General features: G+C 39.9%; 1 protein-coding gene across 1 annotated transcript in view; it reads right to left on the minus strand.

Moving 5' to 3' along the window:
- The window catches only part of Necab1 (N-terminal EF-hand calcium binding protein 1), a 204,270-nt gene that overhangs the window by 135,398 nt on the left and 41,059 nt on the right, over nt 1–27,813 (minus strand).

Consider the following 27,813-nt stretch of genomic DNA (forward strand, 5'->3'; position numbering starts at 1 on the left):
GAGATCTACATCCGGCTCCTGTCTGCCTGCACTTCTTTGCTTCATCCATCTTGGTTAGACATTATTCTAACTGCCACTGATACCTGAGGTTGCAATAGATTCAATTAATTCAAAATGAATATTTGAGATTTCTAGTCTCTTGGAGCTCAACTCAATAGTAGACTCATAGTTTAAACGAGATGGCACATAAGTTTAGTCCAAGCACTCAGGAGGCAGAGGCAGGCAGATCTCTGTCTAATCAAGTCCAATCTGGTGTACATAGGGAGTTTCAGGACAGCCAAAACTACATAGTGAGATGATGTTTTAAACACACAGAAAGAGGTAGACTCATATAGCAAATAAGTAAATTATAATTAATCAGCTGATTTGGGAGAACTGGAGAACTTGACTGAGGAATCTAAGAATGTATGGCAGGGTACTACAATTATGCTAAAATTCAAAGATTACATACAAGTAGAAAAAGTAGATAAACAAGTGTTATGTGAAGTGGAAATTTCTGGTTTTACCAGAGAGCCAGTTGTGTCATTGGTGTTCTTCTGGAAACTGACTTATGAGAGGATGTTTTGCTGAAGTAGACACATGAGAAGATGTTTCACTGAGAATGGACATGTAGTGTTTCTCTGGAAGCTGCATGGTGAAAGGGCATGTGATATTTTGCTGGAGTGAACCCTTGAGAGGACACATGATCTTTGGAAAGAGTATAACTATAACCCCACAGACAGTGGATGACACTCTGGCATTAGTTGGCCTTGCTGGTCTTCATTGGGCTTCACTGAAGCTGGTCTTCACTGATGACACTCTTGCGTTGGATTTCCTTGCTTTCTTCTCTGATCTTCACTTGTCATGACTTTGTAGAGAGAAATGCACCAAAGAACTTCTGACTGCTTTTTGCCATTTCAGTGGACTTGTACGGATTGGCGGAGCATAGCACTTTGTTCTGGATTGAGCCACTACTGCTGATTCGTGTTTGGTGTTTTGCTAGTGAACTGCACTACTGACAACAAAGATTGGAATCACTCCAAGGAACTACTTCTAAACAAGTCCATGTCCCCCTTGTCCTATTGGCCAACTTCCTCCCCTCCCTTTGGTCAGTTGGTTATGAGGTAGGTAGGTTGAAACATTTAAGAACCCTTATTAAAGTAGGTTTTGAAAAATATAAGCCTACAGTTATGCTGATTAAAAATCTTTTTTTGCAATAAAAGTTAATAGTGTGAATAGAAATTCATTTGATTTTAGAGAACTAAGCTATTCCTTTGACTGAAATGTAGGTCATCAGTGAGGAAATGGGGCTGAAAAAAATGAAAGGTCTAACACGACAATTTGTGAAGTTCCTCCTCACTTTCTTATCAGTTTGAAGTCACAGAACATCCTAATGGTGAGTAGCCTGACTAGATTATACTGACAGACTGGTTTCTATTAGCTAGTAGGGAAAGGAAAGCAAACAGCAGAACCTTGTTTGCAAGTTACTGAAGTGGCCAGGGCTGGCTCATCTGGCTGGAGCATAGAACCCAGAGGATGCACAGCTCCATTTGTGTGGAGGGACAAGAGGATATCTTTGTATTACATTTAATCCTAACCTTTACTTCTTTTGTATATCTTAGTTATATGACATCTGGGCAAGTATGTCTGTAAATCCATATCTGCATTATAGACTAGAATACAGTATTCCTTAAGATACATTTCTTAATACAATTTTTCAGAGCTCTCATCTCCCTATATTAACTAATAAGGGAGTGTGGTCAGTAGCAATTCTGTCTACTACTGATAGGGAGAGATGAGGAGATGGGTAGTAAAAGGTACTGATAGTTGGGAAAGGTTTTGAAGAGAAACCAACAGAATGTTTTAAAGCATATAGGATTCAGTGTGTGTTATCTCAGACATTTTATAGTATCACTATAGGATATGCGATTTTCCCAAAGTCTTAATGTTTTTATAGAACTTCAGTCTTGAAAGGGACATTAAAGGACAATAGTTTTATATTTGTTTTCCTCAGAATGGTGCACAGGTTGATAACGAGATTTATTTTGAATTTCCAAAAGATAAATAGCTCCAATCTATTATTGAAAATTAAATTGCTTGGAATATAGCATAGAGTGGAGCCATTAGAAATAATAAACACAGGAACCCTGCTTGTTCTGTATTGCAAAACTCTGCTTGTCAAGTGTTGCAGTGTTTGTGGCTCTGACATGCCTGTATTCCGTTGTTTTTGTGTCATGCTGTTAGTACTGGGTATGAAGCCAGAGTTCTCTTTGCCGCAGGCTTATGTGGATAAATTATAGTAGGACTTGTTTCAAACTGTGATCTATTCAGCCCTGTAGTAATACGGGATTTTGAAGGACTCATAAGTTACAGATGAGTCTAGAGTGTATCTGACAGCATTTTCCTCCTTCTTTCTATGTTTATTGCAAACGTCCAGTGGTATTTTAGCAACAGCATCTGATTAAATTGAGGAAGAGAAAGGATCAGGGGGATGGGGAGAAAGCCAGATGAAAACAATGAACACTTGTAAAGCAGTGCCCATTCTTATAGACAGCCATTGAGAAGAGTACGAACTCGAGAATGCGCCTCATCTTGCTACCAGAGAGGGGGAAAAAACTCACAGATACTCATAGCCACCTGATTGGCAATGATGACATAAAAACAAAGAAACCAAATGTGCATCAGATGAATAAATAGCTTTGTAAACTGTGTTATCACAGATCCATTAAATGTAACTGAAGAGTTCTCAATATCATGGAAAACTTTAACTCAAGGTCCACAGTTCTCAGTTTAGGTTATGCTCCTGAACAATTTTATATTCAGATCAACACTCTCCTCCTCTTACTATCTCTTCTAGGTATATTTGGCTTATCTCCAAACTAAGGAACCATGAGGATCATGTTCAGGGAGTCTATGCTCACAAATATGAACAAAGGATTGTGACTGTCTTATTAGAAGACCACCATTCTAAATTCCTCCTTTGCTGTTTCTGATTATATTCATTTTGTATTTTCCTATAATAGCCTCCCTTTCAGATCTACAGTTTCATATCCTATATGTATTTGCTGCAATCATTAAATCCCAGGTTCATACAAGAGTCTGAACTCACCTAATAGTGAAGCCAGTTAAACTCAGACTTTTTCATACATAAACATGTCTCATATATGGGAGATTAGCCGGAGTAAGAAAAGCACATATTTCTCAAGCTACAAGTTATTGATTTACTCATCCATGATATACTAATTATTTTCTCTGTGCATGTAGTGAGCTAGTTTGTATCATCAAAATACTTACCTCTTGCACTCAGTAGTCTTTATAGGAACAAAGACTCAGAAGTCTTTGTAGATTCAATCAAATTAAGATGGGGGCAATGATGCATTACTGTGTATGCTAGGTGATTCCTTCTTTAGATGAGAAGAGGAAGAAAAATTTGGATATTGAGACACAGACACAGAGAGAACTTGTTAAGAGTCAGGCTGAGATTGGAACTGTTGTGCTACAAGCTAAGAAATGTCAACATTTTCCAGCAACCACGACAAGCCGGAAGAAATGAGGAAAGGCTCCCCTCTTAAGACTGGAGAGAACAAGGTCTTGCTGAGCTGTTATGCTGAACTTTCAGCTTTTAGAATGGTGAGAGAATAAATTCCTGTACCTTTAAGCCACTCACCTTATGGCATTTTTCCTAGCAGCCCTAGGAAACTGTTAGGCCTGTCTGAATGTCCTATGTGGGGTTCAAGTAGTCATGCACATCAAATAGCATCATAGTTTGGTCTCTGTTTTCCTTTATTGTGTATTGAAGACTCCATGAACTCAAGAGATACTTTAAGTTTGGAGCTATCTCATTGCATCATGGTGAGAAATGTAAACAGAGCTGCTAACATGCACGGTGCGGTGAGCATTAGCTATATTCGCGTTGAGCACCTTCCAGGGCACTTCATCCTCCACCAGGACCCGGTGACTTATGTGCCACTTTCTCACTGTACAAGTGAAGTGTAGTCTCTTGTTAGAAATACCCATCCTATCCCATGCGTCAGTCATGCCCAGATTCAGGCCCAGGTAACTTGAGAGCTCTCAACCTGTCAAATGAGAATCTGACTCCTGGTTAGACATCTGGAGTCAGCTTCTTACAAGTCCAGTCAGCTACAGCAGGGAAGGCAGGTGAGGGTTAGAGTAGCTGTTTAAGACTATTCATTGAGACTGTTGATGAAAATGTACCAGTTGTCTGACTTACCACAGAAATCTAGGCGTCATTCACTGAATATTCAAATACAGAGTATTTGAGTGTTTCCAGAGTAACTTCCACCACACTGAGACTCCCTTATTCCCCTGTTGAATGCTAGAGGTTTAAATGATGGTTTTTGGACTAAATCCATCAATTCAGACACAAATGGAGGCATAGGGACTGCAATGGAACATGATGGTCAGAACAACGATGAGAAACCGGTGTTTCAGACACTAAGGAGTAGAAAGCCATTAAACTCAGACATTAAAGAAAAAGTACAGTGAGGTCTGGAGAGGGACAGTTTACGGTTCACAGTTAGGACTTTTGGCAATGGTCAGCACAAGATTTCAAATCCTCATCTGAAGCCTAGAGCCTTGGAAATAGCAGGAAATAGAATCACAGCACTTAGAAATGAGGCACCAAAGTATAATCAATGGACACAGTGTCTTTCCATCTAGATGAGCACAGATCCCAAACATGTACACAGAAAACCCAAGACGGTGGAGTGAAGAAAGATTCATTACCCAGGCTTATCTCCAAAAAAGGAACCATGAGGATCATGTTCAGGGAGCCTATACTCACAAAGAGACTAAATTTGCTCAGTTTAAAGTCATTGTTTAAGAAATAAAGGTCAAGGTCATGAAATGCATTTTCAAATACCAAATACTGGACAGGCATGTCTCTGGCTGTACTCAGCTTGCAACAAAAGGTTCATCTGAAATAAAGAGAAGGGCACCATGAGAAGGAGCCCTACCCTGACACTGTTAATGATATTCTGCTATATTTGCAGACAGAAGTCAAGCATAACTGTCATCAGAGAAGTTTCACCCAGTAACTGATGGAAACAGATACAGAGATCCATTGCCAAACATTACACAGAGAACCTTGTTGGACAGTGGGAGGAAGGATTGTAGGACCCAGAGAGGTCAAGGACACCACAAGAAAGCATATATAACCAAATAACCTGTGCCCAGAGCAGCTCAAAGAGACTGAACTGTCAATCAGGGAGAGTACATGGGACTGACCTAGGCCCTCTGCACACATGTAACGGTTAGGTACCTTGGTCTTCATATGGAACTTCTAATAGTGGGAGCAGGGGCTGTCTCTGACTCTGTAGCTTGCCTTTGGGACCCTTTTTCCCTACAGGGCTGCCTAGTGAAGCCTCAATAGGAGTAGATAGGCTAGTGTTACGACTTGATATGCAAAGGCTGGTTGATATTCATGGGAAGCCTTCTCTTTATGAAAAGAAAAAGAGGAGTGGATGGCAGTGGGAACTGGGAGAAGAAAAAGGGGAAATGAAGTAGGGAAGTAAAGTAAATAAATTGATTAATAATAATATTTTTCCCATTGAACATACAGTCATAGGCTAAGTATTTTCTTATATTTAATAAAATTCTTATCTTAAAAAAAAGAGAAGGGCACTTTATAGTTAGTCCAGTAAAGTTTGTCCTAAAAAAGTGCTTGCCTTTCTAAAGCTAACAAAAAACAAGAAATAAGATGTGACGAAGGAGACAGAGGGAGGAGGCCACAGAGAGAGGAGAGTCAGTATACTTGCAGGAGACTGGAAGACCAAAGAAAAGGAGGAGCAGAGGCAGAGGCACAGTTTAGAACAGTAGGAAGCATTTTCTTTCTGAATGTGTTTTCTTGGGATAGAAATTTAGTTGGTTAATGTTCCAGCCTGCCTTTTAGTTTAGACATTTCTCAATCTGGCTGAACCTAGGAACTCCCTGGGGAGTTTACAGACATACAGATTTGCAGGCTTGACCCTCAGAGAATGTGCTCAGCACCTTGTCAAAGTATTACCAGTTTCTACCTCTCAACACAAAGAAGCACTTCCCAATCAGTGGACAATAAAGAATATACCCTGTTCTGTAAGCAGGGCTTAAATGTGTTATAATTATATACTCTGTTCATCTAAGCCTGTTAATTATATACACAGCAATATACTCTGTTACTCCTTTGTTCAGCTCCATGGAGAACTAAATTACATCCAGCAGGGGGCGAGACCTGATTATGTAAAAGGTCACTTGCTGAGTATCAATAGAATTTGCCTTTGCTCTCTCTAACAGGGACCTCTGTGGCTAATAAAAACCCTGGCTTTTGTGAATGTTCTCCAGAGGACAGAGGACTGCTGTTAAGGTCTCTCTGCATCTTTTTTCTTAGGGCTTATTCTCTTCTATTCCTTAGGTAGTGATAATTCTTAGTTCCTCAGGCTTGGATTCTGTCTTCTCACTCAGACTCTGGTTTAGTTTGTGTAGCCACCTTTTGGACTTTTTCACCTGAATATTCTACTGTGATCTATACCAGTGCTTCTCAAATGTTTTCTGATGCTACAGTCACTCAAAGAGCTTGCTAAAATGTAAGTCACCAGGGTCCCATGCCCAGAACCTCCTCACCAAGCAGGTTATCTTGTGCTTTCTATAATTGTGCTGCTAACTCTGGGGCAATTGCTGCAGCGGTCGATGTCACCAAGTGCTGCTGAGCTCGGCATCATTTTTCTTCGTCCAAGTCTGATGCTCTCAAAAGCCAGGCACTCTGACCCACAAGCCCCAACTGTCAGACAACGCATTCCTGCCTCACTGGCGCTAACTGTTTCTTAGCATACAACGAGTTTTCTCAATGTATTCAATTATTCACAGACTGACTTTAGACTTTACCTTTAAATATTCAACCCAAAATTCAAGATATTTTCTTCAAAACTATGACTTCCAAATACCTTTTTAGGCACAAGGTTAAAAATTGCATCTTGACTGTCATTTAAATGTTGTAGATGAGGCCAATAAAATGGGTCCAGCCTTTAGAGATTTCTTCTGTAATATTAGTTCACATTCGGAAAACCAAACAGAAAACAAACAACTTGAATTCCCAAATAGACAATAAGTTAACCACAGGAAGGAAGCAAAGAGAAAGAGAAATTTAAAAATGCCAGGCACTATTTTTATTAAAATGTGCTGTCCAAGTGTTGAACCATACAATAACTGACAAGCTAAAGTTTAACACTGGACTCATACCAGCTAGAATTTTGTCTAATTGGCTGATTGACAGTTATTTCCTTCCAGACTGACAAAGCTGTCCCATGGCTGATGTCCTCAGAGGACATGTAATATATGGCTTTCCACCCACTCTCTACTTCTCTTTTCTGTTTTGCTTCACTGCTTTTTCTATGCTGCTCAACACCTCCCACATCCAACCTGTATCAGCTTCCAGAATCTCTGGGGAGCTCATTTCCCCTTTTTATTTTTCTGATTGCCTTCTATATTATCTCTTCACCTCCCGCCACTTCCCATCCATCGTGGTTTTCAAGTAGAGGGACTCATCTGTATGATGCAGCGAACACCTCTTACTACTTCTATTTACCCCATCTATTCTGAAACATACTTAACCTATCTTTGGGGAACTTGCACTCAACTACATGTTTCTGGAAGGACTGGTGATCAGAATACGCTGACTTAGTTAATTTTCTTGCTATTGTGACAGGATGTCTGATATAAGTAACTTAAAAAGAGGGAAAGTTGACCCGCGGATCCCGGCCCGCAGCAGCTCTCTGCCCCCAGACCCTGTGAGAGAGAGACCCAACCGCCTGGTCAGGTGGGCACTCCTGAGGCTGCAGAGCAGAAGAGACCACCAACACTGCCCACCCCTGCCCACATCCCTGGCCCAAGAGGAAACTGTATAAGGCCTCTGGGCTCCCGTGGGGGAGGGCCCAGGAGCAGCAGGACCCCTGCCTGAGACACCGCCGGAACCTGAAAGAAACAGACCGGATAAACAGTTCTCTGCACCCAAATCCCGTGGGAGGGAGAGCTAAACCTTCAGAGAGGCAGACAAGCCTGGGAAACCAGAAGAGACTGCTCTCTGCACACACATCTCGGACGCCAGAGGAAAAAGCCAAAGACCATCTGGAACCCTGGTGCACTGAAGCTCCCGGAAACGGCGGCACAGGTCTTCCTGGTTGCTGCCGCTGCAGAGAGCCCGTGGGCAGCACCCCACGAGCGAACTTGAGCCCCGGGACCACAGGTAAGACCAACTTTTCTGCTGCAAGAAAGCTGCCTGGTGAGCGTGGGACACACAGAAGCAGAATTCCTCTAGGACCGGGCACGTTCTGTGTTTACCGGAAGTCCCACACCCGCGGATCCCGGCCTGCAGCAGCTCTCTGCCCCCAGACCCTGTGAGAGAGAGACCCAACCGCCTGGTCAGGTGGGCACTCCTGAGGCTGCAGAGCGGAAGAGACCACCAACACTGCTCACCCCTGCCCACATCCCTGGCCCAAGAGGAAACTGTATAAGGCCTCTGGGCTCCCGTGGGGGAGGGCCCAGAAGCGGCAGGACCCATGCCTGAGACGCCACCGGAACCTGAGGGAAACAGACCGCATAAACAGTTCTCTGCACCCAAATCCCGTAGGAGGGAGAGCTGAACCTTCAGAGAGGCAGACAAGCCTGGGAAACCAGAAGAGACTGCTCTCTGCACACACATCTCGGACGCCAGAGGAAAAAGCCAAAGACCATCTGGAACCCTGGTGCACTGAAGCTCCCGGAAGGGGCGGCACAGGTCTTCCTGGTTGCTGCCGCTGCAGAGAGCCCGTGGGCAGCACCCCACGAGCGAACTTGAGCCTCAGGACGACAGGTAGGACACACTTTTCTGCTGCAAGAAAGCTGCCTGGTGAACTCAAGACATAGGCCCACAGGAACAGCTGAAGACCTGTAGAGAGGAAAAACTACACGCCGGAAAGCAGAACACTCTGTCCCCATAACTGACTGAAAGAGAGGAAAACAGGTCTACAGCACTCCTGACACACAGGCTTATAGGACAGTCTAGCCACTGTCAGAAATAGCAGAACAAAGTAACACTAGAGATAATCTGATGGCGACAGGCAAGCGCAGGAACCCAAGCAACAGAAACCAAGACTACATGGCACCATCGGAGCCCAATTCTCCCATCAAAACAAACATGAAATATCCAAACACACCAGAAAAGCAAGATCTAGTTTCAAAATCATTTTTGATCATGATGCTGGAGGACTTCAAGAAAGACGTGAAGAACTCCCTTAGAGAACAAGTAGAAGCCTACAGAGAGGAATCGCAAAAATGCCTGAAAGAATCGCAAAAATCCCTGAAAGAATTCCAGGAAAACATAAATAAACAAGTAGAAGCCCATAGAGAGGAGACACAAAAATCCCTGAAAGAATTCCAGGAAAACACAATCAAACAGTTGAAGGAATTAAAAATGGAAATAGAAGCAATCAAGAAAGAACACATGGAAACAACCCTGGATATAGAAAACCAAAAGAAGAGACAAGGAGCTGTAGATACAAGCTTCACCAACAGAATACAAGAGATGGAAGAGAGAATCTCAGGAGCAGAAGATTCCATAGAAGTCATTGACTCAACTGTCAAAGATAATGTAAAGCGGAAAAAGCTACTGGTCCAAAACATATAGGAAATCCAGGACTCAATGAGAAGATCAAACCTAAGGATAATAGGTATAGAAGAGAGTGAAGACTCCCAGCTCAAAGGACCAGTAAATATCTTCAACAAAATCATAGAAGAAAACTTCCCTAACCTAAAAAAAGAGATACCCATAGACATACAAGAAGCCTACAGAACTCCAAATAGATTGGACCAGAAAAGAAACACCTCCCGTCACATAATTGTCAAAACACCAAACGCACAAAATAAAGAAAGAATATTAAAAGCAGTAAGGGAAAAAGGTCAAGTAACATATAAAGGCAGACCTATCAGAATCACACCAGACTTCTCGCCAGAAACTATGAAGGCCAGAAGATCCTGGACTGATGTCATACAGACCCTAAGAGAACACAAATGCCAGTCCAGGTTACTGTATCCAGCAAAACTCTCAATTAACATTGATGGAGAAACCAAGATATTCCATGACAAAACCAAATTTACACAATATCTTTCTACAAATCCAGCACTACAAAGGATAATAAATGGTAAAGCCCAACATAAGGAGGCAAGCTATACCCCAGAAGAAGCAAGAAACTAATCGTCTTGGCAACAAAACAAAGAGAATGAAAGCACACAAACATAACCTCACATCCAAATATGAATATAACGGGAAGCAATAATCACTATTCTTTAATATCTCTCAATATCAATGGCCTCAACTCCCCAATAAAAAGACATAGATTAACAAACTGGATACGCAACGAGGACCCTGCATTCTGCTGCCTACAGGAAACACACCTCAGAGAAAAAGACAGACACTACCTCAGAGTGAAAGGCTGGAAAACAACTTTCCAAGCAAATGGTCAGAAGAAGCAAGCTGGAGTAGCCATTCTAATATCAAATAAAATCAATTTCCAACTAAAAGTCATCAAAAAAGATAAGGAAGGACACTTCATATTCATCAAAGGAAAAATCCACCAAGATGAACTCTCAATCCTAAATATCTATGCCCCAAATACAAGGGCACCTACATATGTAAAAGAAACCTTACTAAAGCTCAAAACACACATTGCACCTCACACAATAATAGTGGGAGATTTCAACACCCCACTCTCATCAATGGACAGATCATGGAAACAGAAATTAAACACTGATGTCGACAGACTAAGAGAAGTCATGAGCCAAATGGACTTAACGGATATTTATAGAACATTCTATCCTAAAGCAAAAGGATATACCTTCTTCTCAGCTCCTCATGGTACTTTCTCCAAAATTGACCATATAATTGGTCAAAAAACGGGCCTCAACAGGTACAGAAAAATAGAAATAATCCCATGCGTGCTATCGGACCACCACGGCCTAAAACTGGTCTTCAATAACAATAAGGGAAGAATGCCCACATATACGTGGAAATTGAACAATGCTCTACTCAATGATAACCTGGTCAAGGAAGAAATAAAGAAGGAAATTAAAAACTTTTTAGAATTTAATGAAAATGAAGGTACAACATACCCAAACTTATGGGACACAATGAAAGCTGTGCTAAGAGGAAAACTCATAGCGCTGAGTGCCTGCAGAAAGAAACAGGAAAGAGCATATGTCAGCAGCTCTAAAAGCTCTAGAACAAAAAGAAGCAAATACACCCAGGAGGAGTAGAAGGCAGGAAATAATCAAACTCAGAGCTGAAATCAACCAAGTAGAAACAAAAAGGACCATAGAAAGAATCAACAGAACCAAAAGTTGGTTCTTTGCGAAAATGAACAAGATAGATAAACCCTTAGCCAGACTAACGAGAGGACACAGAGAGTGTGTCCAAATTAACAAAATCAGAAATGAAAAGGGAGACATAACTACAGATTCAGAGGAAATTCAAAAAATCATCAGATCTTACTATAAAAACGTATATTCAACAAAACTTGAAAATCTTCAGGAAATGGACAATTTCCTAGACAGATACCAGGTATCGAAGTTAAATCAGGAACAGATAAACCAGTTAAACAACCCCATAACTCCTAAGGAAATAGAAGCAGTCATTAAAGGTCTCCCAAAAAAAAAAAGAGCCCAGGTCCAGACGGGTTTAGTGCAGAATTCTATCAAACCTTCATAGAAGACCTCATACCAATATTATCCAAACTATTCCACAAAATTGAAACAGATGGAACACTACCGAATTCCTTCTACGAAGGCACAATTACTCTTATACCTAAACCACACAAAGACACAACAAAGAAAGAGAACTTCAGACCAATTTCCCTTATGAATATCGACGCAAAAATACTCAATAAAATTCTGGCAAACCGAATTCAAGAGCACATCAAAACAATCATCCACCATGATCAAGTAGGCTTCATCCCAGGCATGCAGGGATGGTTTAATATACGGAAAACCATCAACGTGATCCATTATATAAACAAACTGAAAGAACAGAACCACATGATCATTTCATTAGATGCTGAGAAAGCATTTGACAAAATTCAACACCCCTTCATGATAAAAGTCCTGGAAAGAATAGGAATTCAAGGCCCATACCTAAACATAGTAAAAGCCATATACAGCAAACCAGTTGCTAACATTAAACTAAATGGAGAGAAACTTGAAGCAATCCCACTAAAATCAGGGACTAGACAAGGCTGCCCACTCTCTCCCTACTTATTCAATATAGTTCTTGAAGTTCTAGCCAGAGCAATCAGACAACAAAAGGAGATCAAGGGGATACAGATCGGAAAAGAAGAAGTCAAAATATCACTATTTGCAGATGACATGATAGTATATTTAAGTGATCCCAAAAGTCCCACCAGTGAACTACTAAAGCTGATAAACAACTTCAGCAAAGTGGCTGGGTATAAAATTAACTCAAATAAATCAGTTGCCTTCCTCTATACAAAAGAGAAACAAGCCGAGAGAGAAATTAGGGAAACGACACCCTTCATAATAGACCCAAATAATATAAAGTTCCTCGGTGTGACTTTAACCAAGCAAGTAAAAGATCTGTACAATAAGAACTTCAAGACTCTGAAGAAGGAAATTGAAGAAGACCTCAGAAGATGGAAAGATCTCCCATGCTCATGGATTGGCAGGATTAATATTGTAAAAATGGCCATTTTACCAAAAGCAATCTACAGATTCAATGCAATCCCCATCAAAATACCAATCCATTTCTTCAAAGAGTTAGACAGAACAATTTGCAAATTCATCTGGAATAACAAAAAACCCAGGATAGCTAAAGCTATCCTCAACAATAAAAGGACTTCAGGGGGAATCACTATCCCTGAACTCAAGCAGTATTACAGAGCAATAGTGATAAAAACTGCATGGTATTGGTACAGAGACAGACAGATAGACCAATGGAATAGAATTGAAGACCCAGAAATGAACCCACACACCTATGGTCACTAGATTTTTGACAAAGGAGCCAAAACCATCCAATGGAAAAAAGATAGCATTTTCAGCAAATGGTGCTGGTTCAACTGGAGGGCAACATGTAGAAGAATGCAGATCGATCCATGCTTATCACCCTGTACAAAGCTTAAGTCCAAGTGGATCAAGGACCTCCACATCAAACCAGACACACTCAAACTAATAGAAGAAAAACTAGGGAAGCATCTGGAACACATGGGCACTGGAAAAAATTTCCTGAACAAAACACCAATGGATTATGCTCTAAGATCAAGAATCGACAAATGGGATCTCATAAAACTGCAAAGCTTCTGTAAGGCAAAGGACACTGTGGTTAGGACAAAACGGCAACCAACAGATTGGGAAAAGATCTTTACCAATCCTACAACAGATAGAGGCCTTATATCCAAAATATACAAAGAACTCAAGAAGTTAGACCGCAGGGAAACAAATAACCCTATTAAAAAATGGGGTTCAGAGCTAAACAAAGAATTCACAGCTGAGGAATGCCGAATGGCTGAGAAACACCTAAAGAAATGTTCAACATCTTTAGTCATAAGGGAAATGCAAATCAAAACAACCCTGAGACTTCACCTCACACCAGTGAGAATGGCTAAGATCAAAAACTCAGGTGACAGCAGATGCTGGCGAGGATGAGGAGAAAGAGGAACACTCCTCCATTGTTGGTGAGATTGCAGACTGGTACAACCATTCTGGAAATCAGTCTGGAGGTTCCTCAGAAAATTGGACATTGAACTGCCTGAGGATCCAGCTATACCTCTCTTGGGCATATACCCAAAAGATGCCTCAACATATAAAAGAGACACGTGCTCCACTATGTTCATCGCAGCCTTACTTATAATAGCCAGAAAATGGAAAGAACCCAGATGCCCTTCAACAGAGGAATGGATACAGAAAATGTGGTACATCTACACAATGGAATATTACTCAGCTATCAAAAACAACGAGTTTATGAAATTCGTAGGCAAATGGTTGGAACTGGAAAATATCATCCTGAGTGAGCTAACCCAATCACAGAAAGACATACATGGTATGCACTCATTGATAAGTGGCTATTAGCCCAAATGCTTGAATTACCCTAGATCCCTAGAACAAACGAAACTCAAGACGGATGATCAAAATGTGAATTCTTCACTCCTTCTTTAAATGAGGAAAAAGAATACCCTTGGCAGGGAAGGGAGAGGCAAAGATTAAAACAGAGACTGAAGGAACACCCATTCAGAGCCTGCCCCACATGTGGCCCATACATATACAGCCACCCAATTAGACAAGATGGATGAAGCAAAGAAGTGCAGACCGACAGGAGCCGGATGTAGATCGCTCCTGAGAGACACAGCCAGAATACAGCAAATACAGAGGCGAATGCCAGCAGCAAACCACTGAACTGAGAATAGGTCCCCCGTTGAAGGAATCAGAGAAAGAACTGGAAGAGCTTGAAGGGGCTCGAGACCCCAAAAGTACAACAATGCCAAGCAACCAGAGCTTCCAGGGACTAAGCCACTACCTAAAGACTATACATGGACTGACCCTGGACTCTGACCCCATAGGTAGCAATGAATATCCTAGTAAGAGCACCAGTGGAAGGGGAAGCCCTGGGTCCTGCTAAGACTGAACCCCCAGTGAACTAGACTATGGGGGGAGGGCGGCAATGGGGGGAGGGTTGGGAGGGGAACACCCATAAGGAAGGGGAGGGGGGAGGGAGACGTTTGCCCGGAAACCGGGAAAGGGAATAACACTTGAAATGTATATAAGAAATACTCAAGTTAATAAAAAAAATTTTTTTAAAAATTAAATAAAAATTAAAAAAAAGAGGGAAAGTTACAGGCACCAGTTGTAACTTTAATTTTTTAATTCTCATTTTTAATGATGCTTTTTAAACACTTTAACATCCCTTCTAGCCCACCACCCACCAGAGGTAGTAGAAAAGAAAGAATATGGGGGAAGTGGACTTTTTTACAAATGGTTCTTTAGAGCAACACCCATCTACGTTGTCTGGAAATCGACATTTCAGTTCACAGGTAAGTAACAACAGGTCAGTCCACCAGCAAACACTTCATGGATATACCAGCAGTCTAATTTGGTAATGTCAAGATAGCAGCAGCAGTGGCATGACCTAACAGGAAGAGCTAGACCTGAACCTCAGCACAAGTCAGCAGGAGTGACCAGCAGGAATGTCAGGAGAAGTTCTCTTGCTCTTTCGGCAAAGTGAAGATCAACAAAGACGTGAGACCAACAAGCACTGTACAGTAGCTCTACCAGCAGGCCAAACTCAGCCCTGTCACAGTCCATTGGGCCTATTTATACTTCCTCCAAACATCACATATCCTCTATGTTCTTGCCTTAGCATGTGGGTCTGTCTCAGCTGACATCATCCTGCCAACCAGCCTGAGTCCTGACTCGAGGAAGCAGCAAGAAACTGCAGTGTGCCACCAGAAGTTTTTTGGTGTGTTTCTCTCTATGGAGTCCCAATAAACGGATCTCAACTACACAGTGTAAGGTAGACCAATACATGTGTGTCATGTGTATCTTCACGTGCTTGCTTTAGCAAAACTTCCTTCCTCCTGTGTCTGCTTCAGCAAAAAGTTCCTTCATCAGTTGGCTTTAATCTTTACCTGTGTCTGCTGCAAGGAAATGTTCCTTCCCTTGCTTGCTTTAGCAAACTGCCATCCAACACAACTGAACTCCAAACAACCCTTAGGTTTCCACTTCAGTCAAAGGCATATGTACCAATGTCTTCTGTTTTTTTGGTTGCAATAAATGCTCCCAAATTGAGAACATGGCACAGTACTATCCTATTGACTATTTCTTTAGGATTTTATGTACGTATGGTGATCAGAGGAAGATCTTAAAGTAGCTTAGGTGAGATATGGACTCCACACTGTATAAAGTCAATCTCCATCTGCCCCGCATGGTGTAGCCCTCTTTGTGGTTGAATAGAGCAATCCTAAGACCACGTGAGAGCTAAGATAGAAGTGGCACAGTATGAGTGGATACACAAGAACAGTGACGTGGGGATCTTGGTGACAAGCTTCACGTCAAGAGTTGAGTCCAGGAAATCATGTACCACCACCACCCACTACCATATACTCATACTTCTCTCTCTTATCCAAGCTATTTTGAGTTGAGCTTCTGTCATCTGTATCTAAAAGAAGAGGGACTAAAACAGGAAATTCTTAACCACTGGGAATTTGCAAGAGATAAATTAATCTTTCCTAGGAATTTAAGCGTAGGCCTTTCTTTTGTTTAGCTTTCTCTGCTGCTTAGTAAATTCTGTCTGCCACCTTTTCTTTCTTCCTTTCCCCCTCCATGAGAGCATTAACCCCATCCCTCCGCCTGGATCTCTTTAGAGGCCTCACACAGCTCCAGAGAAGAGCTGTTCATGCTCTCTGGTAAAGAACGGGATGCTTACACTTTGAATTCCTGCCAGACTGATATCTTAGTAAAAAAAAAGTATAAAAATAAATAACTAGATCATTTACTTGGATGTTGTGGGAGTGACAAATTCCTACAAGATTTCTATGACGCTCTTAGGCTCTCTCCTTGTTTTCATGTGGACAAATATGAGTTTGTGGATTGGCATTAGTCTATGACCCTTCCCTTGGGTTCACCCACATGGGTAGTTGCAGGAGTTCAGTTGGGTTTTAATACTCCTGCTTTAAACTATGTCCACTGGGGAATAAAAACCCGTTCCTGTTTCTGGGACTGTTGTGAATAATTTGAATATCTACCATTCAGATAATTCTTGACCTGAATAGATATTTAAGAAGTTCAATTTTTAACAAAAAAGTGGAAAACTCTAGGTCTTAAAGATTAAAAAGAATAATATCAGGAAAGTACTTATTATGTCTATATTCTTCTATCTTTCTGCCATTTCATAAAATAATGCATCACATCATGTGCATTGGTATAACAAAACGTTTAACTAATAAGAAGGTTCAAGAAAATGAGGGAGTCTAAGAATTAAATGTCAGAAAACTCAAGTATACAGTTTTGTGAACATACATAAAAGCCTGAGAAAATTGTCCTAATTTGCTGTGACTGGGAATGCTCAAATCTTTTCAAAAAAATAAAAAGAATTCAGAGAAATAAAAAAGTTGCTTTGGTGAGTAGGAAAATTATGTGTTGGGAGCATTTAAATACCTTTTTATGTGATAAAAATTGTCAAACATAATTCTGAGCCTGGCATACTTCATAAAATTTTTGATCTTTATTTCTCCTAATATTTCCAAAAAAATCTAAACTTCTGGGCTTATTGCAAAATACTAGTTTCCTTTTGAGCATTCAGTCTTTGTCATCAGGCAGACAATACAAAGAAATGAAATAAAAATGTTCCAAAAAAAATTCCACTGTTCAGTACAATAGAAAAAGATAAAATAAAGAGTAGGAAGTGAATTTTCCTTTAAAATCTTTCTTAAAATTAGCATTATATTTCTATAAAAATTAGTTCAAGATTTTTATATAGATCCAAGGAGAATTGATTTTTTAATATAAATTTTGAGGATATTAGCTAAGGTCAAAGCAACAAAATTGAAGCACAAAAGTAAAAATCACAACATGTTGATTATAAATGGACAGGATGGAAATTATTGCCCAGAACCAAGATACATCCTGGTTGGCTCAGATTTCTCAAGGTCTAATTAGCAAATTTAGAGATAGCTTGGACTTTGTAGACTGAAGGAGGAAGGTTGAGAAGAAATCCCACATTACACACTTTGCATGTATCTTTATTCTATTGCTAAATAGAATTTTACCAATTAATTTATCTGCTTAAGGTACCATTAGATTGTAATTGTATATTACTCAAGACTTTCTCGAAGGAAATAGAAGTACATAGGTTGGCATATGCTGAACAATATGTTCCTTTAACAGATAACTTGGGAGTTTTTGGATTGCCCCCAAAATGTCTTATGTCAGTAATATTTCTAAGACTAATAATACTTCAAATTTCTATTTCCTTTGCCATTGGTATCTCCATTTTGCCTGACAGAACAGAAAGTGCATGTGCATTGTATGATATTCATGGGGTGAAGTCACCTTCTGTGGAAAGGGTGCTTTCCCCCCACCTTCTCTACTCCGAGTGGTGGCTCTTTCCCCAAAGAAAATTATGCCTTAGCAATCTCAGAAGATGAGAATTCTTAGTCAGTTGTCATGTGACAGCCTCGCCTTTACTCTTAACCTTCTGAAACAGTTACCTGTCATCAGGAGGGGCTGGTATAGCAAGGCCTACGCCATTCTATTTCTAACTGATAATTTATACATACGACAGGAAAAGAGGATAAATGTATGACGTGATTATAGTCTTTGTATCTTATCCCACCTCACAAAAAATTTTCCACTCCTTCCCTTTCCAAAAAGCTCAAGAGACAAGGAACAGATGGAGTAGAATATCACTCTGCTCACCAATGTTCATTACCTAAGGGGCCAGAAGTTTCTGCTTGTGGATTGTTCTAAGAGAGCAACTTTGCCACGTTTTCTCTCCCAGGACTAGCTAGGCCTCTTTTTTTTTCTTTTTTCTTTTCTTTTCGGAGCTGGGGACCAAACCCAGGGCCTTCCGCTTGCTAGGCAAGCGCTCTACCACTGAGCTAAATATCCAACCCCTAGCTAGGCCTCTTTATGGCAGTGGTTCTGACTCTTTCTTTAGAGACACAGAAACAGCTCTGGCTAAGACTTTCTATCACAAAAATATAGGAAGACAGTAGAGGTGAAATTTGACTAACATCTAATTTGACCTTAAACCAAACTAAACAAATCTGGAGAAATGCAGTCAGACTGACCATTGGCATCTTCTAAGAATACCTCTATTTCTGCCTCACAAGCTTATAAAAACAATGTATTGATTATTAGAGATTGGAAAGGAAGAAAAGTCTACCCTTGATGTTCAAAGAAAAACATGTTTTCCAAGGAAGCTAACTCTAATGATGCACGTCTATATTCCCTGCAGTACTGGGGAGTACTAGCAGACATTTAGGTCATAAAGCATTTAATGACATTCTGGCTATAAAATGAGTTTGAAGCTAAAGTGGGCTATGGGAAAAGAACAAAACATGTTCCCTGGGAGCCATCGTCTTTTCTGGTCCACACACACACTATCTAATATCACTTTTCCCATATTTTTATTTTCTTCCCTCCATTTTGTGAGGATGACTAGGAGTTCAAGAATTTTCAAGTCACTTGACAATTGTTCTGACATATTTAGTTACTCTTACCTCTGAGAGTTTTGTCGCATTAAATTAATGCTGTCTCATAGTCTTCTTTCTAACTTGGAGAGTTCAGTTTCAAAAGCAAATCAGTGTAGTATAAACACAGAAACAATATCAACATAATCACCAACCATAGTGATTCCATTAGAGGTTTTGTTTGATAAAAGCAAATCTGGAGTTTTAAAGATGTATTTTAAAGATGTATTAAAGTACTTAAAGATGTATTTTAAAATCTATTATAGCAATGCCAAGTCAGAAAAACAATTCAAACAATGCTGTAACTTCAAACTCTTGGTCTGTTGTCCTCAGTCTGGTATACAATCAACATTCAAGTAAGAAGTGGAGAAAAAAATCGGTAAAAATTATAAAAAACTAAGCAACAAAACCAAACAAAATCTACAACTTGGTTCTCCTCCGCCCCAAGTGGTACATTTTATTTCTGAATTACTTAAAACTAAATTTCATTTCTTGACACTTTTGCTAATAAAGTAAATTTCAAAATCCCTCTTGAGCCTTTTTTAGGGCTGGTAGAACTATTGAATTTTAACAAACTAGAGATCAAGTTAAGTTCACAGATTAAATCTATTATGACATAATTACTGCACTTTTCATTTGGATGACAATGCCCTATTTGTTATTTTTTTCTCCTTCTGAAGGATCAAGTTTCATCTCCTGAAGGACAGTCACTGAGAAACAGTTGCTTCTGCCATTCCAATACTAATAGCAGCTGTGTTGGAACAGCGGGCCAGGGAAGACCCTGCATGCCAGTGGGAAAAATACAGACAGCTACACTGGGAAATTGTTAGCCCGAAAGATCTCTGTTGAAATGCAAGTTGGCAACACTGGGGGAGTCATCCCGGTGCAGAGAGGTGGGCTTATGTAACTCACTTGAAAATCACACTCCGTCTCTGCTGTTCTGTGGCGCATTAACGCTGGCATGAAGGTAATTAGGTACCATTCTGCGGTAATTAAGGATATGCCATTTTTATTCATTTAGCTCGCCCTGCTCTCTGCTTCACAGAATTTAAGATGTACCAGGTGGCATTCCATTCGGGAAAGCCCTGTGGGGTCGCAGCAACTCAAAGGAGGATGCGAGTGTCGCTCTGCTTGCTTATGAGAGCCACTTAAAGGAAAACCCACTTCAAAAAGCAAGAAAACGGATGATAACAAAACAAAAATATCCAGCTGTTCAGAGAAATACCCGTTGCTCATTTTATGAAACTTTTCCCCAGTCTATAGACCGCTGATTTTGTATAAAGACAAAGAGGTATATAAATTTCTTGAAAAATGTCTTTCTGTATGTAACAGTGATTAGTAAGAAGAGTGGTCATGAATTTGAAAGAGAGCTAGGAGAGCTATATTGGAAGGCTGGGAGGGAGGGAGCAGAACAGGGAAATGATGTGATTATTTTATACTCTAATAAATTAAAGAAATATTTTTTTAAATCAAGTATAGTTATTGTGTGTTTACTCGGCGACCAATGTTTCCTTGGCAATTGTGTTGGTTGGCTTTAATTGCTTACTAGAAGCAATCTATAGTCTCTGTGAAGAGTCTCAATGCGCGATTGTCTAGGTCAGATTGACCAGTGGGCTTGTTCGTTGGAGATATTCTTGATCACATTAATTGAAGTGGGAAGACCCCCTTGTGTGGCATCATTTGCTGGGCAGAGAATCCTAACTGTAGAGTGCATACATGTGTTAATCCACCATTTCCTGCTCTTGACAGTGGATATATGGTGGGCAGTTCATTCATATTCCTGCTACTGTGCCTTCCTTTCTCCAATAGACTATAACCAACAATTTCAAGCCAAAATAAATAATTTCTCTTCCCAAGTTACTTTTTAGGGCATTTTTTCTTACAGAAACAGGAATCGAAACTAAGCGTCAGATAGTCCTTTCAAGTTACATGGCTTTGATTTAGATATATGGTGCTGTATCTTCTGGTCTAAACATTAATGTTTTCAATGATAGAATGTGTAGTCTAAGGGTACAAAACAATGTACTCTGATACATGAAGCAATGCTTTTAAGAACATCCATACTATGCTTCACAGAGGAAGCATTGTAAGAATATGAACTGGAGCTGGTGAGGTGGCTCAGTGGGTAAAGGAATTTAAAATTGAGGCTGATTGTTGGAGTTCAATCGTTGGGACCTTCATGGGTGAAAGAAGAGAAAGTTGCATTCTGACATTTATATGTGTGGATACATCTGACAACATGAAACAGACACATGTTAAAAAAAATCTCTATTCAAAATTATGAATCGTCTTAGTTAGAGTTTTCCTGCTAAGGTTGAACAGATATTTGCTTAAGTGAAATGGGGGAAATTACAGAGTTCAGTGTGGACACTGCCCCTGTGGTTTGGCCATCTCCCTATGGCATGGGATGGTGTTGACGCATTAAGAGCCCGTTCTCTAATGGCACACAGCTGGGCCTGTAAAAATTATCAAAAATGTTTCCATGCTCCACACTAAGAAAGCAATATTGAAAATCTTCTCTTTGTGATCTTGATAATTAGAGCTGTTTTGAAACTTAAAGAAAAAAAAAAGGAGAAGGAAAGTGTTTGCCCACAACCCTCTTGGATATCAAGGGGACAGGATTAGTAAGCACATTCATCAACGAAAAGACACTGAGTAGCAGTGCAAACTTTCCATGTGTTTGCAGCCAAGGCTCTTTTCCAAGCACCTACAACCACTACTCAAGTCATTTCTGTTTTTTAATCAACTTTAATAAAACTCCTACACCAAACAATTCATGAAAAATAAGTAATTTCCCAAGATCTATGAAAAAAATCCTTTGGCTACCTAACTGGCAGCCCTCTCTTTGCATAGTTTGGTGTTATGGAAAATGCCCTCTGTCAGAAAGCCTCCAGGTATGGTTAAAAAGTACGAACAGTCCTCAGAGAAGAGAAAGCCCAGGACTTATTTGATGAGCAAAGAACTCCAGAGACAAGCTGTTCCAGCCCCCATAAAACAAACAGGGAACAGCAACCAGTAAGCCCTCCCACACTGTCCCTTGAGAACTGCTGAAAGTTTTCTTCTATTTTCCAAGACGTTAAGGTGCAGCTAAATCAATCTGCCCTTCTCTCATATACTGTCTCTTAGGGATGAGAAGCAAGGAAATGTTCAAAAAGAAACATCTCATTTACTTGTTACACATACAGATTTCATGTTAGATAGAACTTTAAGCCCCAGGGCAAGGCTGTCCTCTAAAATCGGAGGTAAATAGACCTTTCTGAGTTCTGAATTAGCTGCATAACTCCCTGTGTAACTCTAGGGAGCTAGGGACTGTGTAGTCCTTCAATTTCCTGCTCAGGCCAGCAGACTTTCACCATTAAGATTCAGAATGCTGTTCTCCATTCTCAGACCTGGCCACTCCACATTCCTATGTAGAAAGGATCTTTCTGTCAAGCCTGAAAGTCAGCCCACTAAGCTGCTTTACCGTCTCAAGTTGTCGTTATTGCTCATCTAAACAGTATAGGCAGAGAGGCAGAGTCTCAAACAAGAATACCAGCTCTGAACTCCCCTTTCAGGAGAGTTTAATTGTTCTGCAATACTATTCTAACCACCATCTACTTTTCTATTATGCAAATCTATGTTCTCAAAGAAAGCCCATGTTACAAGGTATTGTTGCACCCAGAAGACAGGATGGATGGAGTGTCTATCAACTGCCTCTCCTTTGTAAAACTCTTTACAAATGAAAAGATTAATCCTACAGGGCTCTCTACCTAAGATAGGTCATTGGTCACTTCTCTAGGAGTTTATTGCTCATTTTATTGTCTTTAGTACCTCTTGAAACATTAGATGTCTGGTGATTGGACATAGCCGTGGGCTCCTAAACATCACCCATATCCCTAAGAGGGTTAGTGTGCAGAGAACAAAGCCAGTGACTTGACTTCCAAACCACCACACTTTCCCAGGTTTCGAACCCAGGAGGCAGCACCAAGCAGCTACACACGTACCCGTTGGTTGTGTGCTCACAGGTACCTACTGACACTGGCTAAACAAACTTCATCTATTTATGTAGCTCCTCCCTTGGCTGGTAGACTAAACTGCTTAACATTTGTTCCTGTGCTTTCACAATTCTCCTTCCAGAACATATTATTAGCTGCACTTAATATTCAATGAGAGTAGAGCCTTGGAAAACTTTCTTGACCAGAAACAGAATGAAGATTGCTGCTGCTCTGGCAGACTGCAAGGCAGTGTACGAAGGCAGATTCAATGAGCACTTGGGCAGGGTCTGGTGTGACTTCGGGATAGTTCTCAGCTTCATTGTGACTCACAATTTCCTCATGTGCAAAATGGCTCCATTAGGAATGTGCTTTGGAGATTGATTATTTTTTTTTTAAATATAGATTCTCACCATGAATTTCATCATGGCTGGCCTGAAACTTCATACATAGACCAGGATGGCCTTGAACTCACAGCGATCTGTTTGCATTTGCTTCTCAGGTGCTGAGATTAAAGGTAGGGATCACCATGCCTGACTTTCAAGATTAAACAAATTAATGAATGAAAGCTGCTTAGATAGGAACATAGTAGACAATGCATAAATACTGACCATTAATACCTTTTTAATAATGCAGAGTAATCACCATCATGATCTTTCTAGATCAGATATGTTTAAACTGACTTAGAAAGATGAGAAATATAGATCCTTCAAGAGGGTTCCACAGGCGGCCCTTAGTCACACACAGCTGCAGTATCCTCTTAACTGTCGTGCTGCCTCCAGACATGTCACCTTTCCTCAATTCTCTTCAGTTTGAAGATGTCTGCTGTTCATTTGAGACAGCTTCAGGTTCAAGACTCATCCCAGGATCTCCATTGAAGAAAGGGTAGAAATCTGAACGTCCTGCTGGTGCCGAAGCTCCTTTCCAGTCAGGATTTGCTGGTCAAGTGACCACCTCATCATCTTGAATTTGAGCCTTCAGACATGTTACATGTTTGGTCTTCAGCATTCTGCACACTCTCTTGGTCAAGGGCACACACACATGCCCTTCTCTTCGATTGAACTCCGCTCTCATCTCTTACCACACTCATTTCTTTGCCTCTCTTCGTTAATACACAGTGCTAACTCAGCCAGGAAGCTGAGGTTTTGAGAATCTCTTTAGACTAAGTCAGTGAGCCAACTCCCTCAAAAACACTGCATTTATCTGTTAGGAGAAACCATTTTTTGTTATGTTTTAATAAAAAAACCCACAGATTATACTCTGGTTATATGCTTCCCTTCCCTAACTCCTCTCAGGACCCCCCTCACCAAACTTTGTACTCACTCAACTTCATGTTCTCTCTCCCTCTCTCTCTCTTTCTCAAGCAAAAAATTAAAATAAAACAAGCAAACAAATAAAAAAAAACCCAAACAAAATTAAACCAAACCAACGAAAAATGCACAAAAAACCATGGAATCCATTTTGTGTTGCCCAACTCTTCCTAGCATGGTGCTTGCCCTGAAATGTGGTTGATATACACAGTGTCTCTGCACTGGAGAAAATGATTTTGTTTTTCCCAGAAAACTATCAATTGCTAATAGCTTCCAGATTAGGGTTGGGACTTTATGTCCATGTCCCCTTCTCAACACTGGAATGTTGTTTCCAGAACATGGTTTTATGCCTAATCTACAAAAGGATAAAATTCTAGTTCATCAGTACACTCCCAAGACCAAACAAAATATCTGGCACTTAATAAGCACTGAGTAAGTCATTGCTGGAAGATGGCGAGCTCTGCTTGTATGGGCAAGACAGAGCTGCTTTCATGATTAGTACATAAGAGAACATTGAGTTTGCATTAAATGTTTCTTCTCTCCTTAAGGACCTGAGTGTTCTCCCTCAGAATCCTCTAGAATGTTTAATAGACGTGTGGGGTACTCTCTAACAATATCACACTAGTTTTCCTATAGCAGGACTAATGTGATTTGAAAACCACTGATGATTTTTAACCTAGAATGAAGATAGGTCGTGATTCTTTTATGTTTTCACACAAAACATTAAAAGTTTCATACTACAATTTAACCATTCTTTCCCACTTCTCATGAAAATGAAAACTGTAATATTTATGATATTTTATAGTAGATGTCCAGAATTAATGTTGCTCAGGTTAAGAAACGTTGTTACAATGGCTGTAAATAATAAACCAGGTAAACATTTCCTATGTAGTCTGTTACCATGGAAAAAGATATTCCTTCACAGGCTTTAAAATTCAGATTACCTTTTTCACTTCAAGGAAAAAAACACAACAGAATGCAGTGGAGATGAATTCCACATAAGATGAATTAGACGTGTAACATGACGTCTGAGTCACAAGTCCTTCTCTGGAGGCTCAGAAACTATCATAGAAGAGGATGCAGAAATATGTTAAGAACCACAGAGGTTAGATGACTGTGAAGACACAAAGTTCCAAGACACAGCAGAGTATTTGCACATATGAACTCATGGTGGCTGTTTCAGCAATCACAAGACCAACACAAGAACAAGCCAGACAAAATGCTAGAGGAGAGAAGTGAAAGTCCCAGCCCTATCTGATGAGCTACTGGCAACTGTTGGCTGCTAGGAGAGGATGACTCAATTTTCTTCAGGGATGATGCTTCCTAAGAGGCTACCCATGCTCCAGTAAATTATCCAACATCTATACAAATATGGGCAGTGATAAGTGGACTTGGTGTGTTTGTGTGGGACGGTGGGGGCAGCATGCCCAAGTATTTTTATTGGAATAGATATCTCTGGAGATACCTTTTAAAATCGCTAATTTCAATGCATTTTCATAAATCATTAAAGGGACAATAGAAACAAATTGAAATATACAATGTGGTAGCCTCAGATCCAAAATTGAGAACTCAGAATCCAGGTAGGAATTCACAGGAATTAGATTTAATAACAAACAACAAATCTGATTCTGGATACCTCTTTTTAGCTTTTCTCATTTAAAAAAATGCAGTACATATTTAATTTTTTACTACGAATTTAAAAAATATTGTGTTATAGGAGGGAATTAAACATATTAGACATAGTTTTGCTATTATTATATATAGCGTTAAACAAATACCAAGTGATAGTAGACAGTATTATCTCCATTTATTTTCTAGATCACAGAGAAGAGTTTGATCATTTTTTAAGTGATGGAATTCTATAGTCTTCCCTTAAACAACTGACCATTGGACAAAGTAAACAGGTGACCTCCCTGAGATCAAGGAACTATACAAGCATTTCTCACTGTCTGGAAATACTCCTTAAAAGTTAGTTCCTCGTGATTGTTGGGGGGAGGGTGGTAATGGGGGGAGGATGGGGAGGGGAAGTCCATATAGAAGAGGAGGGAGAGGGGCTAGGGGGATGTTGGCCCGGAAACTGGGAAGGGGAATAACAATCGAAATGTAAATAAGAAATACCCAAGTTAATAAAGATAAAGATAAGAAAAATAAAAAAAAGTTAGTTCCTCATAAATAACTTTCAGACAATATAATTTTTTAAGGGACAGATTGTTTCAACATAAGAATTTGTAAGAAAGTTATGCATAGCCATGCTAAATTATATCTCATCATTAAAATTAAACACTGTGAAAATTGTGGGTTAACGTCATACATGGATGGAGATAGCAAGAGGTGAGGGTTTCTTCCCATACTTTGCTATCATGGGAAGTAGAAGCCATGAGCAAGGATGGAACAAGAGTCATTGTGTGTGTGTGTGTGTGTGTGTGTGTGTGTGTGTGTGTGTGTTGTTTGAAAAACAATTTCCTGTTCATAAGTGGATGTCAGCTTCCTTTAAATATGAAGAAATATTTATTCACTTATGTATAACACATAGCATGTGTTATCTTCTGTAGGCATTGAATAAATAAATGAATAAGTAGAGAATAAATGACTAATTTCATGGAATCTGCAAACTCAACCAGAATAATTGTTATCAAATTTGACACTCTGGATTTTCACAGTGGAAAGGAAAAAAAAACTCAGCAAAAAGAAATTCTTCATTGTGGTCTCAAGTAAGTCTTTATGCTTTTCAACCCCACAGCAATTAAGATGGGAAAATAAAGAAAATTAGGTGTGCAAGTCATTGAACTCTATGGTCCCACGGAGGTAGATTTCTAATCATGCTGAATTGCTTTATGTTTAATCTAAAGTTGATTAAAAATAGAATCTCTGAAATCATAAAAATGAAATTAAACCCTTAAAGCCATTAGTGAACAAGACAAGAACAATAATGTTCACCCGAGGCTGGTACCCAGCCTTCATCTGACTAGATTCTGTGATAAGTGCTAAAAGCTTTTGTTATGTAGTATAGCTTTTTCTTACTGAGAAACCTTTTAAGGCCAAATGAGAGTGCAATATTCTATGTAGTATGCACTGCTTCCTAAGAAGATATTTTTACATATAAATGAAGAACCACTAATACTGTCAAAAATAAATTATTCATTTGTACATATCTGTGTCTGCTAAAATATGGGATTAATTCACATTTATACTTTAAATTATATCTCACAAGTTTTAATCCATAAGAATAAAATATTACTTTTTGAGGGAAATAACTTTGAAAGTAATTTTAATTCTGTCTGAAGGAAAATTAATCATTTACTGGACCCCAAACAAAAAAAAGACCTTATATGATAG

Source organism: Rattus norvegicus, chromosome 5 (assembly GCF_021556685.1).
Source record: "Rattus norvegicus strain SHRSP/BbbUtx chromosome 5, alternate assembly SHRSP_T2T, whole genome shotgun sequence".
Classification (NCBI taxonomy): Eukaryota; Metazoa; Chordata; class Mammalia; order Rodentia; family Muridae; genus Rattus; species Rattus norvegicus.